Consider the following 14,963-nt stretch of genomic DNA (forward strand, 5'->3'; position numbering starts at 1 on the left):
ATCACAATCCATTTTTTCAAACAAATAATATCTAATGTTCTACAGGATAATGATAGTTGATAACAATTAATTGAGTATGTCAAATAACCATGTTCCAGCAAGAAAGGAAATAGTTACCTCTCATGTGACATACCAGTTAACTTCATCTGATTAATGTACATTGTACATTATTGAAATGCTTTACTATACCATACATGTCTGCAATTACTTTGTATCAATTAAAATGACAATATATGGTCAAAAAGAAATGGGACAGGCTTACCTTGATGTAGTTTTGCTCATTCCATCCTGTAAGACATTTGCGGAATTTTTAAACTTTAATCCACATAGTCAAAGTCTGAAACATAAAAACAGCAGAGATCAGATGAATGTTTGAATTATTCAAGGTTCTGACATAGAATATTACAGGAATTTTATGATCTATTGCCTAATGTCCTCCAATAGTAGATAGTAACTGGCCTCCAAAAAACGAAATAGCAACAGGAAGATTCTGAAACTCATTTTCAAGGCTCTATGACTAAATTAATATGAACTATTCCAGTCTTTCACCAACACGTGAAAAAGAAGACATCATCATTCTAGTATTTAGTTTTGTCAAAAAATGTACACATTTTCAATACAGTTTATAGAGTTAAAAAATTGTGAAGATTATAGTCTGAGAAAATTTCTGCTATCCAGAAAATGAACATGGTCTTATGCAAACTCAAGCATAAGAAACCAGCCTCAGGCCAGACAGTGGTGGCACATGCCTTTAATCCCAGCACTCGGGAGGCAGAGCCAGGCAGATCTCTGTGAGTTCAAGGCCAGCCTGGGATACAGAGTGAGTTCCAGGAAAGGTGCAAAGCTACAGAGAAACCCTGTCTCGAGGAAAAAAAAAAAAAGAAAAAAGAAAAAAAGAAACTAGTCTCACTCATTTCCTGGAGATATGACCACGTCTAGACGGACTTTGCTCTTCTTTAACACGTTTTACAGCCCTAGACTCCTTTAATCATTCTTTAGACCAGTGTTTCTATATCACAGAATTCTGTGTCAGGCACCAGGTACTTCTATATCCCTCCACCATTTATACAAATACCTTTAGTCCCATCATTCTCATCACATTAGAAACAAAATAAGAATGCCTCAGTATTGATTGGCCTCAGTTATGGTCATAGTTAGCTTCAGCTGTCAACCTGAAATAGACCTAGAGTTTGGAACCCCAACTGAAGAACTCATTCAATCAGATTAGCCTGTGGCCAATTAAGGATTTTCCTAATTACTAATTGCTAGAAGGCCTGACCTACTGTGTGCAATACAATCCCTGGGCAGATGGTTCTGGGCTGTATTTAAAATGCTAACTGAACAAGCCAGAGAGCCAAGTTCACCTTGCCTCTCTAGTCGCTTCATAGCTTAACTTGTCCATGCTCCCCTGCTGGTTGATGGCTATGCTGGGAAATTTCCACCAGTTTCCTTGGTAATAACGGTACTTACTGTAATAACTTCAGACTGGTACAACGAAGATCTTCTCTTACATCTCAAACTTAGCAGCTGTAGGCTTGATTGAGTTGTTGTAGATTTGTTCATTTCAAGAGTGAAACAAGGCCAGGCACAGTGGTGCATGTCTTTAATCCCAGTCCTTGGGAGGCCGAGGCAGGCAGATCTCTGTGAGTTCAAGCTGAGCTTGGTCTACACAGAGAAACCATGTCTTGTAAAACAAACAAACAACACCCCTAAACAACAACAAGAACAGAAAAGTCCAGGGGAATATAATTTGACTAGCAGATAGTGGCATTATTTTGTCTAAAAAAGTAAGTGCTCCCTGAATACATCCACTTGAGTGATAGCCATGCCTTTTCTGAAACCTAGATTCAAAATAACAATTAAGCTACCTTTTCTTCTAGGCACCAACAGATAGTTGAACATTCTAAAGGAAGAAACCACGGCTATTACATAAGAAGAGTGCTCCCATTGCTCACGAGCATGAGCCTAAGATTACACACTGATCCAAAGTGGAATATTTTCATTTGAGAAAGATACAGGCTACCACACTATCTAAGCCAATTAAGAGTATCAGAGCCCTTTAGTTTTGACCAGTGACCAAGAGCTCCTGTCTCTCTTGGCACTGAAGCTCAGGGGCACAGCATCTTTCCAATTAAAAGCCACAATTACATCAACACCAAGTAAGGGTCAGAATAAGTTTTTAGTCAAAACATAATAGTTATTTCAGGCATAACATGTAAATCATTTTCTACTTAAATCTGTTTTGGTTATTTTAAACATTAATTATTTTGACTCATACATCTGGACCATGGTTATAGTCATAGAAATCTCAAATGGGTTGTCAAGGCAGGCATGACTGTTGAAGGGAAGAGAGCTGAGAAGTATCTAAGCAGATACACAGTGAAGTCAGGAGAAGATGGCATTACTTCAGTCACTTCAAAAGAAATGATGCAATTTAAATCTCAGAAAGAAATGGTTTAAAACTTGAAAGTACTCTGTGTTACAATATGACCTGATATAAAGTCAACAAAAGACACGATAAGATCTTTCACCAATGGAAGTATGAAGACAGAAAATAGGCAGGTAGAAAGATGCTGCACACCATTCATATTAAGGAACTACAAAATGAAACAACAATAGGACACCACTGTATACCTACTGGAGTATGGAGAAGTCCAGCCACCATGAGCATCAAATGTCAGAAAGGATGCACATTGCTGGTGAGCACATAAAACAGCACGGCCACTTTGTAACAGTTCGTCAGTGTGCACAAAACTAAACATCTTTGCTGGATGAACTGGCAGCTGGGAGCCATGTTGTTTACCCAAATACATTTAAATCTGTGTCCACATACATAGAAAACAACGGTATGAGAGTCTTCATAGGAACTCCATTCCCAACTGCCCAAACTTGGTAACTGCCATGATGTTCTTTAGTAAGTTCATTGATAAATGTTGGTATAAGAAGATATTATTCAGTTCCCAGGACAAAAAAAAAAAGCTATCAAACCATGAAGAGACTTGGAGAACCTTAAAGGTATGTCACCAAGTGAAAGAAGCTGGTCATGAAAAGCTTCACATTGTAAAATTCTAAATGTATGACATTGTGGAAAAAGCAAAACCATGGAGACAGAGGGCCAGGGCAGGTTGCCTGATGTAACAAATGCATCCTTTCAGTTCAGGATATTGGTGTAAGGAGGCTGTGCATTGATGGGTTGTGCAACTATGGGAACCCTGTACTTCCTGTCCAATTTTGCTCTCAAACTCAAACTGTTATTTAAAATAATCTATGTAAATATTAATTCCCACTGGAGGAATGTAGCTCAGTGGTAGACCACATTTGATCATTGTGCATGAGGTTTTGGGTTCAATTCCAGCTGACAGAGGACAAAATGGGTAATGTATTTGATCCACAGTAAAAGACAATAAATACTAAATGTATTAGGGTTCTCACGTCAAGATTCTTATGGGCAAAATGGGTCATATGACTCTTGATCATCTTTAAAAATATTTGATTTTTTATATGTGCATGTGTGAGTGACAGTATGTGTGATGTGCACCACATATGTGTGTGCTGTCTCCAGATGCCAGAAAGGGTGTTGGAATCCCTAGACCTGAAGTTACAGACAGTTGTGAACTACCATGTGGGTGTAGGGACTGAATGTGAATCCTCTGTATGAGTAATAGGTGCTCTTAAACACAGAGCTACCCCTTCAGTTCCTTTTGGCTTGATCTTAACTTACATTTTTTTCCAGTGGACTCATTGGGTCGAGTGGGTGAATATTTAAATTATTTTTTGTCAGAGACAAACTTGCTTCAATTTACAGTTCCACAAAAGGACACTTGTCTTCTTATATCTTCTCCAACACCTATTGACTACAACTGTTTAAATATTTGCAAAATTAACTGTGGTTCCTGAGAACTTAATTTGAACTAGATTTATTGAAGGCATAATTTACTTTATAACTCAGAAGAAATCCCCAAGAATGGAAGGTAAATTCTGGGAGACATGACAATTTACTTTCTTCTTTTCAAAGGAGTGGAATTACAAGAATTGGAATATTGACATAAAGTGATTACGTGTGTGTGTGTGTGTGTGTGTGTGTGTGTGTGTGTGTGTGTGTATTTCCTTTAAATTTCTTTTGAGTTCCCATTCAAGATTATTTATAATTACTTAATAGTAAGAATATGAAACAAATCACCTAAATTTCCAACAATAAGGAAAAAGTTGTTACTTGTAGTGTATTTACATAATGGAATGTCACAAGAGCACGTTTTCAAAGGAAACCAATGCCATGACAAGCCACTTGTTTTTGTTTTCTAAGACAGGGTTTCTGTGTATAGACCTGGCTGTCCTAGAACTAGCAGAGATCCTCCTGCCTCTGTCTTCAGAGTGCTAGAATTAAAGGCATGTGCCACCATTGCCCAATGAGATACCACTTTTGAGGATAAGCAGGTGCCACAAACAGGATGTAACACTACATCTGCCATTATCTCAATGGCATACAGGCACACAAATGCATATGCACACATACAAGTCCACAAAATCACTCAGAAGGTAAGAAAGAGGCACATCCATATGTCAGCAATGCTATCTTGCAACAAGAATTTGCTTTTACTTTTCTTCTTTGTGTTTTTCTCATTTCTAAAGTATTCTCAATAAAAAGAACAAAGTACTGAAGTACACCACAACCTAGGTAAACCTTAAAAATTATACTAAACAAAAGAAGTTGGCAGAATAATCAAATATTGTATAAATCCCTTTATATGAAATGTCCAAACAGACAAAACTATAGAGACATTTGCCTAGAGTTAGGAATGGAAATGGAGGGCAAGTAGCAACTACTAATGGGTATGTGGCTTTTTCATGGGTAGGAAACATGCTAATTTAGAGAATACTAATAGTTCTACAACAGTAGATATAAAAAAACCAAAATTTTGTGCTTTAATTCTGAGCCATTTATTATATAAATTATGTCAATAAAGTTGCCTAAAGAAAAATACAATATAAGCCTTGTAAAGAATATTATGCCAAAAATATTCTTGAAAGATTTTATTTAACTTTTAATACCAGAGGCAGGACAGTCCAGAGACCCAGAATAGAACCAAACATAACTGGCAAAAGAAAAATGTCAATGAAATTATTACCGATGATATTCTGCTATTCTCATACATCAGTTCCTAGTCCAATTGTCAGCAGAGAGGTGTCAGCCAGCAACTAATGGGAGCAGATGCAGAGACCCACAGCGAAATATTATCAGAGTCACAGGAACCCCACAAAAAAGGGGAGGAAGGATTCTAGAAGCCAGAGAGGTCAAGAACACCGCTGCAGTGTGGCCCACAGAATCAACTAACCTGGGTTTGGAGGAGCTCACTGAGACTAAAGTGATGAACACAAACCCTATTTTGGTCTGAGTGAGGTTCTCTGCATATACCTCATGCTTGTGTAGCTTGGGGTTCTTGTGGGACTCCAAAAAGTGGAAGTGAGGGGATGTTTCTTCCTTTTTTGCCTGCACTTAGGACTCTTTTTCTCCATCTGGGTTGCCTCCCCCAGCCTTGATATGAAGGTTTGTGCCCAGTCTTGTTGTTTCTTGTTAGGTCATGTTCAGTGGCTATCACTGGGAGATTTGCTCTTTTTATTCTGCTGGAAAATGGAGGAGTGGATCTGGGGGAGAGGGAGATTTGGGAAGGGACTGGGAGGAATGGAGGGAAGAGAGACTTCCATTGGGAAGTTACAATGTATGAGAGAAGAATAAAAGTTTAAAAAGAAAGAAGGAAAGAAAAGAAAGAAAGAAAGAAAGAAAGAAAGAAAGAAAGAAAAAAATCAGTCATGTAGAAACCTACCACATTAGAATCTTTCTGAAACACACACACACACACACACACACACACACACACACACACAGACAGAGAGAGAGAGAGAGAGAGAGAGAGAGAGAGAGAGAGAGAGAGAGAACTGATCCTGATGCAAAGAATAAAAGATTGCAGAATATCCAGCTCTAAATAAAACATGTAATGCACACACTCCTCCTAAGTCTCAGTGTTCACTGCAGAAAGGTGGTGGAAAGATTGGGAGGGCCAGACGCTGTTGATGAGAACAAGAAAAGAGTCTTTGGGACATAGCAGGGCAGCTGCGCATACCAACTCACAGTGGTTGTACCAGCATGCACAGAACCTGTACAAGAGGAGGCCAGACCAAATCCCAGGCTGGAAATGGGATTTGGACACACCACCCCAAGCTGAAGGGCTATGGGCAATTGTTTAACTGTTTGAAAATGGAGGAACAATTTTCTCCAAGATTGTAGCTCCTGGTAAGTCTACCATGCTCTAGTGGAAGGCCATGCTTTCAAATATATTTGGGCAGCACATTGCTCTCAATGGGTCAAGAAGAAAAGAAGGAGGAAGAGGAGGTAAAAGGAGGAAGAAAAATGGAAGAGGAGGAGGGAGAAGAGAGGGAAGGAAAAGGAGAAGAGGGAGGAGAAACAGGAGGAGGAGGAGAAAGAAGGAGAATGAGGAGGAGGAGAAGGAGGAGGAGAAAGGAGACGGAGGAGGAGGAGAAAGAAGGAGGAGGAGGAGAAGGAGGAGGAGGAAGAGAAAGAAGGAGAATGAGGAGGAGGAGAAGGAGGAGGAGAAAGGAGACGGAGGAGGAGGAGAAAGAAGGAGGAGGAGGAGAAGGAGGAGGAGGAAGAGAAAGAAGGAGAATGAGGAGGAGGAGGAGGAGGAGAAAGAAGGAGACGGAGGAGGAGGAGCAGGAGGACAAGGATGATGATGAGGAGGAGACAGAAAGTTGTTGCTGTTGTTGTTATTGTTAGGTGGGGTAGGAAGGAGGGTAGAGCTGAGAAAAGTTGGCTGGGGTGGGTGTTGACTATGACCACAACATGTCATGTAAAACTCTCAAAGAACTAATAAAATACATAAAAAACATTGTAAAAGTATCTAACAGCAATTTTTTTTTGAGTTATACATGAATATTAAATGGACTCTTTAATAAAATGCTATCCTTACAACTCATGATTAGCAAACTATGAACTTTCACCAGCTCAAAATCTAAGAATGGCATAAATCATTGTTTTCCAACTAATAAAGTCCCATGTAACCACTCCCATGGTGGAATATGGTACTTGAGAAAACTTGAACCTGTATTCCTTGGCCATGATCTCTTATACATAGTTCTCAAATAAACTATCTGCTCTGCCTTGCTTTCTGTTGCTGTGGTAAAACACTTTAACAAAGAGCAACTTGGGAAAGGAATAAGTTTATTTGGCTTACCCTCCCATGTCACAGTCACCATTGAGGGAAGTCAGAGCAGGAACTCAAAGCATGAACCTGGAGGCAGGAACTGAAGGAAGGACTACAGAGGAATGCTGCTTACTGGCTTACTTTCCATGGCTCACTCAGCTTGCATTTGTACAACCCAAGACCACCTGTTCAAGGGCTGACACTGCTTACAGTGAGTGAGCTGGGACCTCCCATATCCATCATTAAGCAAAACCCTTCACAGACTTGCCTACAAGTCAATCTCATGGAGTCATTTTTTTTTTTTCAGTTGAGTTTCTCTTTCCAGGAGACTCTACCATGTGTTGAGTTGACAGAATAGCATAGTATCTTTTATTCCTTTTGGGGTAAAAAACTGTGTCTTTGCAATTACTCTTTTATTTTAAAAGAAAGTCATTTAGTCCTTGACTTCCTTTGATCAAAACTGAGCTGTGGCTAGAGTTGAGCCCTAAAGTCCACTCATAGCAGGCATCTAAGATAAACATTAGAGTTGGACTGGGGTGTCATAAGAGTCCCAGCCTTGGCCCTCCAAACTGTTTCAGTCACTTTCACTCTCACCACAGCAAAAAGAAAGTTGTTTTTACAGTGCCAGTGATAAAACTCTGGCCTTGGCAGTGGTGAGCAATCACTCTACTGCTTTTCTACACTCCTCTCTCATCAGACACATTTTTGATGGTTTATAGATAGAGCAGAAATGGAAAAAGTATCCCCATCAGAAATAAAGAAATATTGTGATTTTGCAGCTTGGAAAAGTGTCCATTACAAGAAAAATTCAGGCCACAGATAAAATAGTTTATCTTGAATATTCAGAATGCTTGAAGACTGGGATCAAATAAATTTGATGTGTAGTCATAGATATTTTTCCCAATAGTTAAGATAAACTAAAAGGTCACACATAGCTATGAATCAAAGCTTTGAAGTCAACAGAAGAGTATTATGCCACTACAATAGGGATGGACACATAGAGAGTGATCAGTTATAATCATCAAAGAACTAATGCATGTCATATGCATCAATGATGAATAATCCCATTCCTACAATTCTGACATCAGCTAAAGCTTCTGCTCCTCCTTAAGTCTCAGAGGATTGCAAGTCCTCACAACCTCTTAGTCACATATCAACTTAGCAAGGGCAACACTGCACAGAGCCCCAATGTTATTAAAGGGGAGGGAGTTGAATCTGATTTATATTTGACTTGTAGAAATTTTAGACTTGGCCTTTTGCTATCATTTCATGAGTCTCCATAACCAAAAACAACAACAAAAATGTGCTGGAAACTTAACACCCAACCCAACAGTGTTGGGAGATGAAGCCTAATTCAAGGTGATTAGGCTATGAGGGCTCTCTGCCCCTGTAAATGGATTAGTGTGACTATTTTTGGAGTGGGTCCTTACTGAGGGAGTAGTTTCTTTATACAAGGCTGAGTCTAGTCTCTTCTTGATCTCTTCTCACCATTTCTTTGCATGCCTGCTATGGAATGATCCAGGGAACTAGACCTTGCCAAATGCAGCCACTCAATCCTGGACAGCCACTCAGATTGTGACACATATAAATTCATTCTAAATTACTCCACCTCTCATATCCATGCTATAACAGCACAAAGCAGGCTGAGACACCTACAAATGCATGGACACAATCATCTACCATCTACCCATTCACCACTCATTTATTAGCATGTGCAACAAACATCCATTAAACTTCTACATACCATATATTTTGGGATGCAAAGTTAATGAAGCATGGAACTTTCCCTGGGGAAGCTTAAGGATGATATGTTTGCCAAGTAAATCCAAGGGTTCTGAGTAACATTATCAATATAGAACAAAATGGCAGGTGAAATTGGCATCTAACTCTCAACACTGGTCCATAGGACGATGCCCATGGAAACCTTTTTTTACTAGATTTTCTGAGATGGTCAGAATTCCAAATGAATTACTTCATATTTTAGATGAAACCTAGATAAGGTCTCACTCTAGAAGATGTCACTAAACATGACATGCTCATGACCACATCTAGAATAGAATCAAAATTGAACCCAGATTCTCCTGACTTAATACTCCTTAGGATTTTACTCCAAATAGCTCAGAGAGAAAAAGATGGCTGTGACCCTACAGTGATCACTTTATAATGATAGGTTCTGCTTGTGCCCAACCACCAGATCAATGTTCCATCTTCAGCAAAGACTCCACCTTCATTAGTTTTCCACTGTTGTGTAACAAGCTGTGTCAAACTCAGCACACACTACTGCACAGTCTCTTAGCACCAGACACCGATGAAAAACTTTTCTAGGACCTTTGCTTTAGGCCTTTATGATATCTCAACCATCAGGATACTGAGGGTTGAGATCTTATCTGCAGACTCAACTGGGGAGAAAGATCAGCTTTCAAGCTCACTTATATGGTTACTGGGAAACTTAGTTCCTTGAATGCTATTGAATAGGAACCTCCTTTCTTCTTCCTCAATGACTATCCTCAGTTCCTCAATATAGTGCCCTCCCCAACATAGCATCCTATTTTATTGTAACTAATGCAACAAAGAGAGTGGGCAAGCTAGATGGAAGCCACAATCCTTTCTAACCTCATCATGGAAGTAGCATTCCTTCATGTCACCTTAATCTATTCATTACAAGCAAGTTATTGAGTTCAGCCTGTATTCAAAGAAAAAGGATTCCATAGGGTATAAAGTGGTGATATTTTGTTTGTGCTCTAACAAATAAAGCTTCCCTGAAGATCAGAGAGTGGAGCTAGCCACTAGTTAACCATTGAGGCCAGGCAATGGTGCCTTACAACTTCAATCCCAGCACTTGGGATCTCACATGTTTAATTGCAGCACTAGGGAGGAGGAAACAGGAAGTGAGTGATATGGCTGGGTGGAGAGAGGAATGTAAGGCAGGCAGAGACAGGATCTTGGCCCCTTTTTGATGTGAAGATTCTAGAGGTAAGAAGTCTCTCTAGTGGCTGGCTTCTTTGCTTCTCTGATCCTTCATCTTTCACCCTTGATATCTGACTCTGGGTTTTTATTATTAAGACCAATTATAATTCACACTACAGTGTGAATATTAGGAGGTAGAGTTATTATAGTCACTCTAGTAGTTGGCTAGCACACAATCACTCTTAGCAGCTGAAGCACATACTCAAGAGTATCCATGTCTTCCCCAGAGAACTGGGAGGCAGAGTGATAGGTGGGAAGTAGGAACTAGAGTCACAGGCTTCTCTTCCCTCCCAATGTCTTGCTAGCAAAGACAGCTAAGCTGTACTCAAGCAAGTACAACAGATATGTCCCTAAACCTCCCTTTTTTAGTGAAGGGTACAGTGCATCCTCCTTTATGATAACTGACTCTTCAATCATAGTTCAGGTACTTGATACTCTACTGATAACCATCTTATAGATGAGAATAAAATACTTTTGCTCAACAAATTGTTTTGCCCTAGACTGTAATTCTAGTCTTCAATTAGAATGAAAGTCTTGAAGTCTTGGGGTATTTTTCTTTTTTAAAAAAATTGATTAAATTTGTTCATTGTCAATTTCATACATGTATATCATGCATTCTGTTTATTCTAACCTTTCTGTTCTTTCTTACCTCCTTCTTACCCTTGGTATCTCCCACTCTCCCTGCAAGTCCCTTTCCACAGTCACACCTTTTGTATTTGTTTTGTGACTCTCTGGTTTTAACCAGTACTGCCTGTGAGGCAATGCATTTGAAACTATCCATTGGAGCCTGGTGAGGTCACCATTTGGTATACAACTGAAGGCAATGACTGCCTACTCCACAGGATCTATCAATTGGCAAACAGTCAATCATGAATCCAGTACTTTTATTTTTGTGGCACTTCTTTCTTCTATTTACTCATAGGTGTTAGAGCACAGACTAAAAAGCAAAAAACAAACAAACAAACAAAAAACCTCCCAAACAAACAACACACTATTACGGGGACTGGAGAGACGGTTCAGCTGCTCAGAACATGCATCACTCTTTCAGAGGACCAAAATGAAGTTCCCAGAACCCATGTCTGTTGGCTCTCACCTGTCTCTAACTCTAGCTCTAGGGGATCAGGTATCATCTTCTGGGTTCTTCAAACATACACCTAGCAAATACAGATGTTCATACTAAAAAATAAAATATTTTAGTAAGACATCAAGATCTTCTAGAGCCCTAGATTATTCACCCACCTTCCTATTCCTTAGGTAAGCTACTCAATAGGAATTTATTAAGCTGCCATTGCATGTTAGATATAATGCTAATTCTTATTGTGCTAAAAAGATGATAAGGATAAAGTGTTATAGTGAAACCTATACAAACCTAAACAAAAAGAGAACAGAAAAAAATACTACAGATAAATGAGACATAGATTCTTTAATCAAACATTTTCTTAGTAAGGGTTACTATTGTGGTAATGAAATACCATAACCAAATATCACATGGTGGAGGAAAGGGTTGATATGGCCCATGCTTTCACATGACTGTTCATCTGAAGTGAGGACAGGAACTAAACATTGCTCCTGCAGTGCAGGAAATGAAGGCAGGAAATGATGAGAGGCCATGAGGGGTGCTGCTTACTGGCTTGCTCTTCATAGCTTGCTCAGAATATTTTCTTATAGAATCCAGGACTATCAAACAGGGGTGTCACCACCCACAATGTGCTGGGCTCTCCCCCATCAATCACTAATTAAGGAAATGACTAATAGGTTTGATTACAGCCCCATATTATGGAGTCATTTTCTCAATTGAGGCTTCCTTCTATAGATTCTAACTTGTGTCAAGTTGATTGAAATATCAGCTGGAAAAATCTACCCTTAGTCAACTTGACACACAAACACATCACTTATTGTGCTGGCTAGTCTTAGGTCAACTTAACATATAAGCTAGAGTTATCTGAAAGGAGGGAATATCAATTGAGAAAATGCCTCCATAAGATCCAGCCTGTAGGGCATTTTCTTAATTAGTGACTGTTGGGAGAGAGACAAGCTTCCTGAGGGTGATGCTGTCCCTTGGCTGGTAGTCATGGATTCTATAAGAAAGCAGGTGAGTAAGCCACAGGAAGCAATCCAGTAAGCAGCACCCTCCATGGCTTCCACATCAGCACCTGCCTCCAGGTTCCTGCCCTGTTTTACTGCCTATCCTGACTCTCTTCAATGATGAAGAGTAATATGGAAGTATAAAATGAATAAACCATTTCCTCTCCAACTTGCTTTTTGGTCCTGGTGTTTCATTGCAACAATAGAAACCCTAAGACACTTATGAAGCATAACCTTTCCTTTCTTGTCCCCAAGATCTCATACTTATATTAATGTTACTATATAAAACATTATAGACTTTAAATGTCTCACATTCTTTGCAAATTCAAATGCTTAAAAAATCCAGCCTCTTAACTGTGGGTTCCTTCAAAATAAAAAATAAATTACTTTTTTACTTCAAGAGGGAAGAACCAGGGCAGAGTCACAATCAAACTAAACTCCAATTGTGTAAATAACCCCATGTGTTCAGTGTTTGAGATCTACTGAAAATCTTCTGATCTCCTCCACAGAGCCTGGGTACACTTTATTGGCTCCACCCCGTGCAGCACACACACAGAGTATTTCCTAAGCCCAGACATACTGCACTCCACAGTTGCTGTTCTTCTTGTTAGTCACCCCATGGCATCTCCTAAATGCTGGGGTCTCTTGATACAACCAGGTTGCACTGCAGCCAACAGCCTTTCTGGGGGCTCTCTTCAGAGACTCCAGTCCTGCCACCCAGTGCCATGCCTCAGCTCTTCTCCGTGACTCCTTCATGGCTTAAAAATCAGTGCCATCTGAGTGACCTTTAACACTTCCACGTTCAGCTGCCAGTAACAGATACACCCTTGGCCACCTCTAGAACACATCTTCTGTGTGCTAACTCTGAGGAAACACTTCCCAGAAGATTTCACCTCAATGATGCATGTCTCTTCTTAACCACTGATAATTCCTCAGTTCCAGTTGCCCATCACAATTAGCCAAGCAATGTAAAGGTTTCACTTCAGTTGTTCTGGTCTCTTATTCACCTCAGTCAACTAACTGTTCAGCCCCAGCTGACCAGAACCACAGATTATCAAATTTCCCACGGGAATTTCACAAGCAAGGCCTCCACGGTCTGTGTTTCTCTCAACACTCTTATCTTCCAAGCTCCCACAGAACAACTCACCACACTTGGAACACTCAATAGCTTTTCTGGCCAAAAGTCTCAAAGTCCTGCCACAATCCTCTCAAAACATGGTTAGGTCTGTCACAGTAATACTCCACTATCGTGATATTACTTTTTGTCTTAGTTAAGGTTAGGATTGTGGTGATGAAACACCATAGCTAAAAGCAAACTGGGGAGGAAAGGGTTTATTTGGCTTACTCTTCCTCATCACTGTTCATCACTGAAGGAAGTCAGGGAAGGATTTAAATAGGGCAGGAACCTGGAGGCAGGAGCTGATGCAGAGGCCATGGAGGAGTGCTGCTGACTGGCTTGTTCCTCACGGCTTGCTCAGACTGCTTTCTTATAGAACCCAGGACCACCAGCCCAAAGCTGGCCCTCTCACAATTGGCTGCACCCTCTCACTTCAATCACTAATTGAAAAGGAAATGCCCAACAGGCTTACTTAAAGCCAGATCTTATAAAGGCATTTTTAATTTTTTAAGTGTTTTTAAAGTAAAGAATATTTATTTTGCTGTGAAAGGGTTCAAGTATCTAATAAAATAAACCAGAAAAAATATCAGTAAGATGAAACCTTGTGAAGTCTACAGCTCATTCTAAAATGGTGACCTTAAACTTTGGCCACATGCAACTCTAGAACTCATCTCAAGTACACATGACCAGGTCTTGTGTAGCTAGTACCCAGGGTTTACTAGGACTTATGTAGCTAGTACCCAGGGTTTACTAGGACTTATGTAGGTAGTACCCAGGGTTTACTAGGTCTTGTGTAGCTAGTACCCAGGGTTTACTAGGTCGTATGTAGCTAGTACCCAGGGTTTATAGAGTCTTATGTAGCTGGTACCCAGGGTTTACAGGGTCTTATGTAGCAGGTACCAGGGTCTACTAGGTCTTTTTTTTTTTCATTTTTCTCTATTAAGAAATTTTCTACTCACTCCACATACTATCCACAGATCCCCCCTCCTTTCTTCTCCCACCCCGCAGTCCAGGAATCCAATTGATGAGAGAGAGGAGAGATACTGCAGGTGAGGAATGTCGAGATCACAATGGGAGGACATGCAGAGATGACCGGCCACACTAGTGGAAGCCCATGAACTGTAGACTAGTGGCTGTGGAGCCCCCATGGGACTGGACTAGGCCCTCTGGATATGGAAGACAGTGGTTTGGCTTGAACTGTTTGGGAGGCACCCAGGAAGGGGGATCTGGATCTGTCACTGGTCTATGGGCAGGCTTCTGGAACCCGGTACCTGTAGTGTGACACATTGCACAGCCTTGGTGCAGTGGGAAGGGGCTTGGACCTACCTAGGCTCAGTGTGCTGGGCTCTGTTGATTCCCCATGGGAGACTTCGATTTGGGAGATGTGGGGATGTGGGGTGGCTAAAGGCATATTTTTAATTGAAGTTTCTTCCTCTTAGATGACTCTAGCTTATGTCAAGTTGTCTTAAAAACTAGCCAGCACACATCCAAAACATCCTAGACTTACAGAGCAACTTCTCATGGAAGTTGTTACTATCAAGTTACTAATGAGCATGCTGTTCCGAAAGCCAACATTC

Source organism: Onychomys torridus, chromosome 6 (genome assembly GCF_903995425.1).
Source record: "Onychomys torridus chromosome 6, mOncTor1.1, whole genome shotgun sequence".
Lineage (NCBI taxonomy): Eukaryota > Metazoa > Chordata > Mammalia > Rodentia > Cricetidae > Onychomys > Onychomys torridus.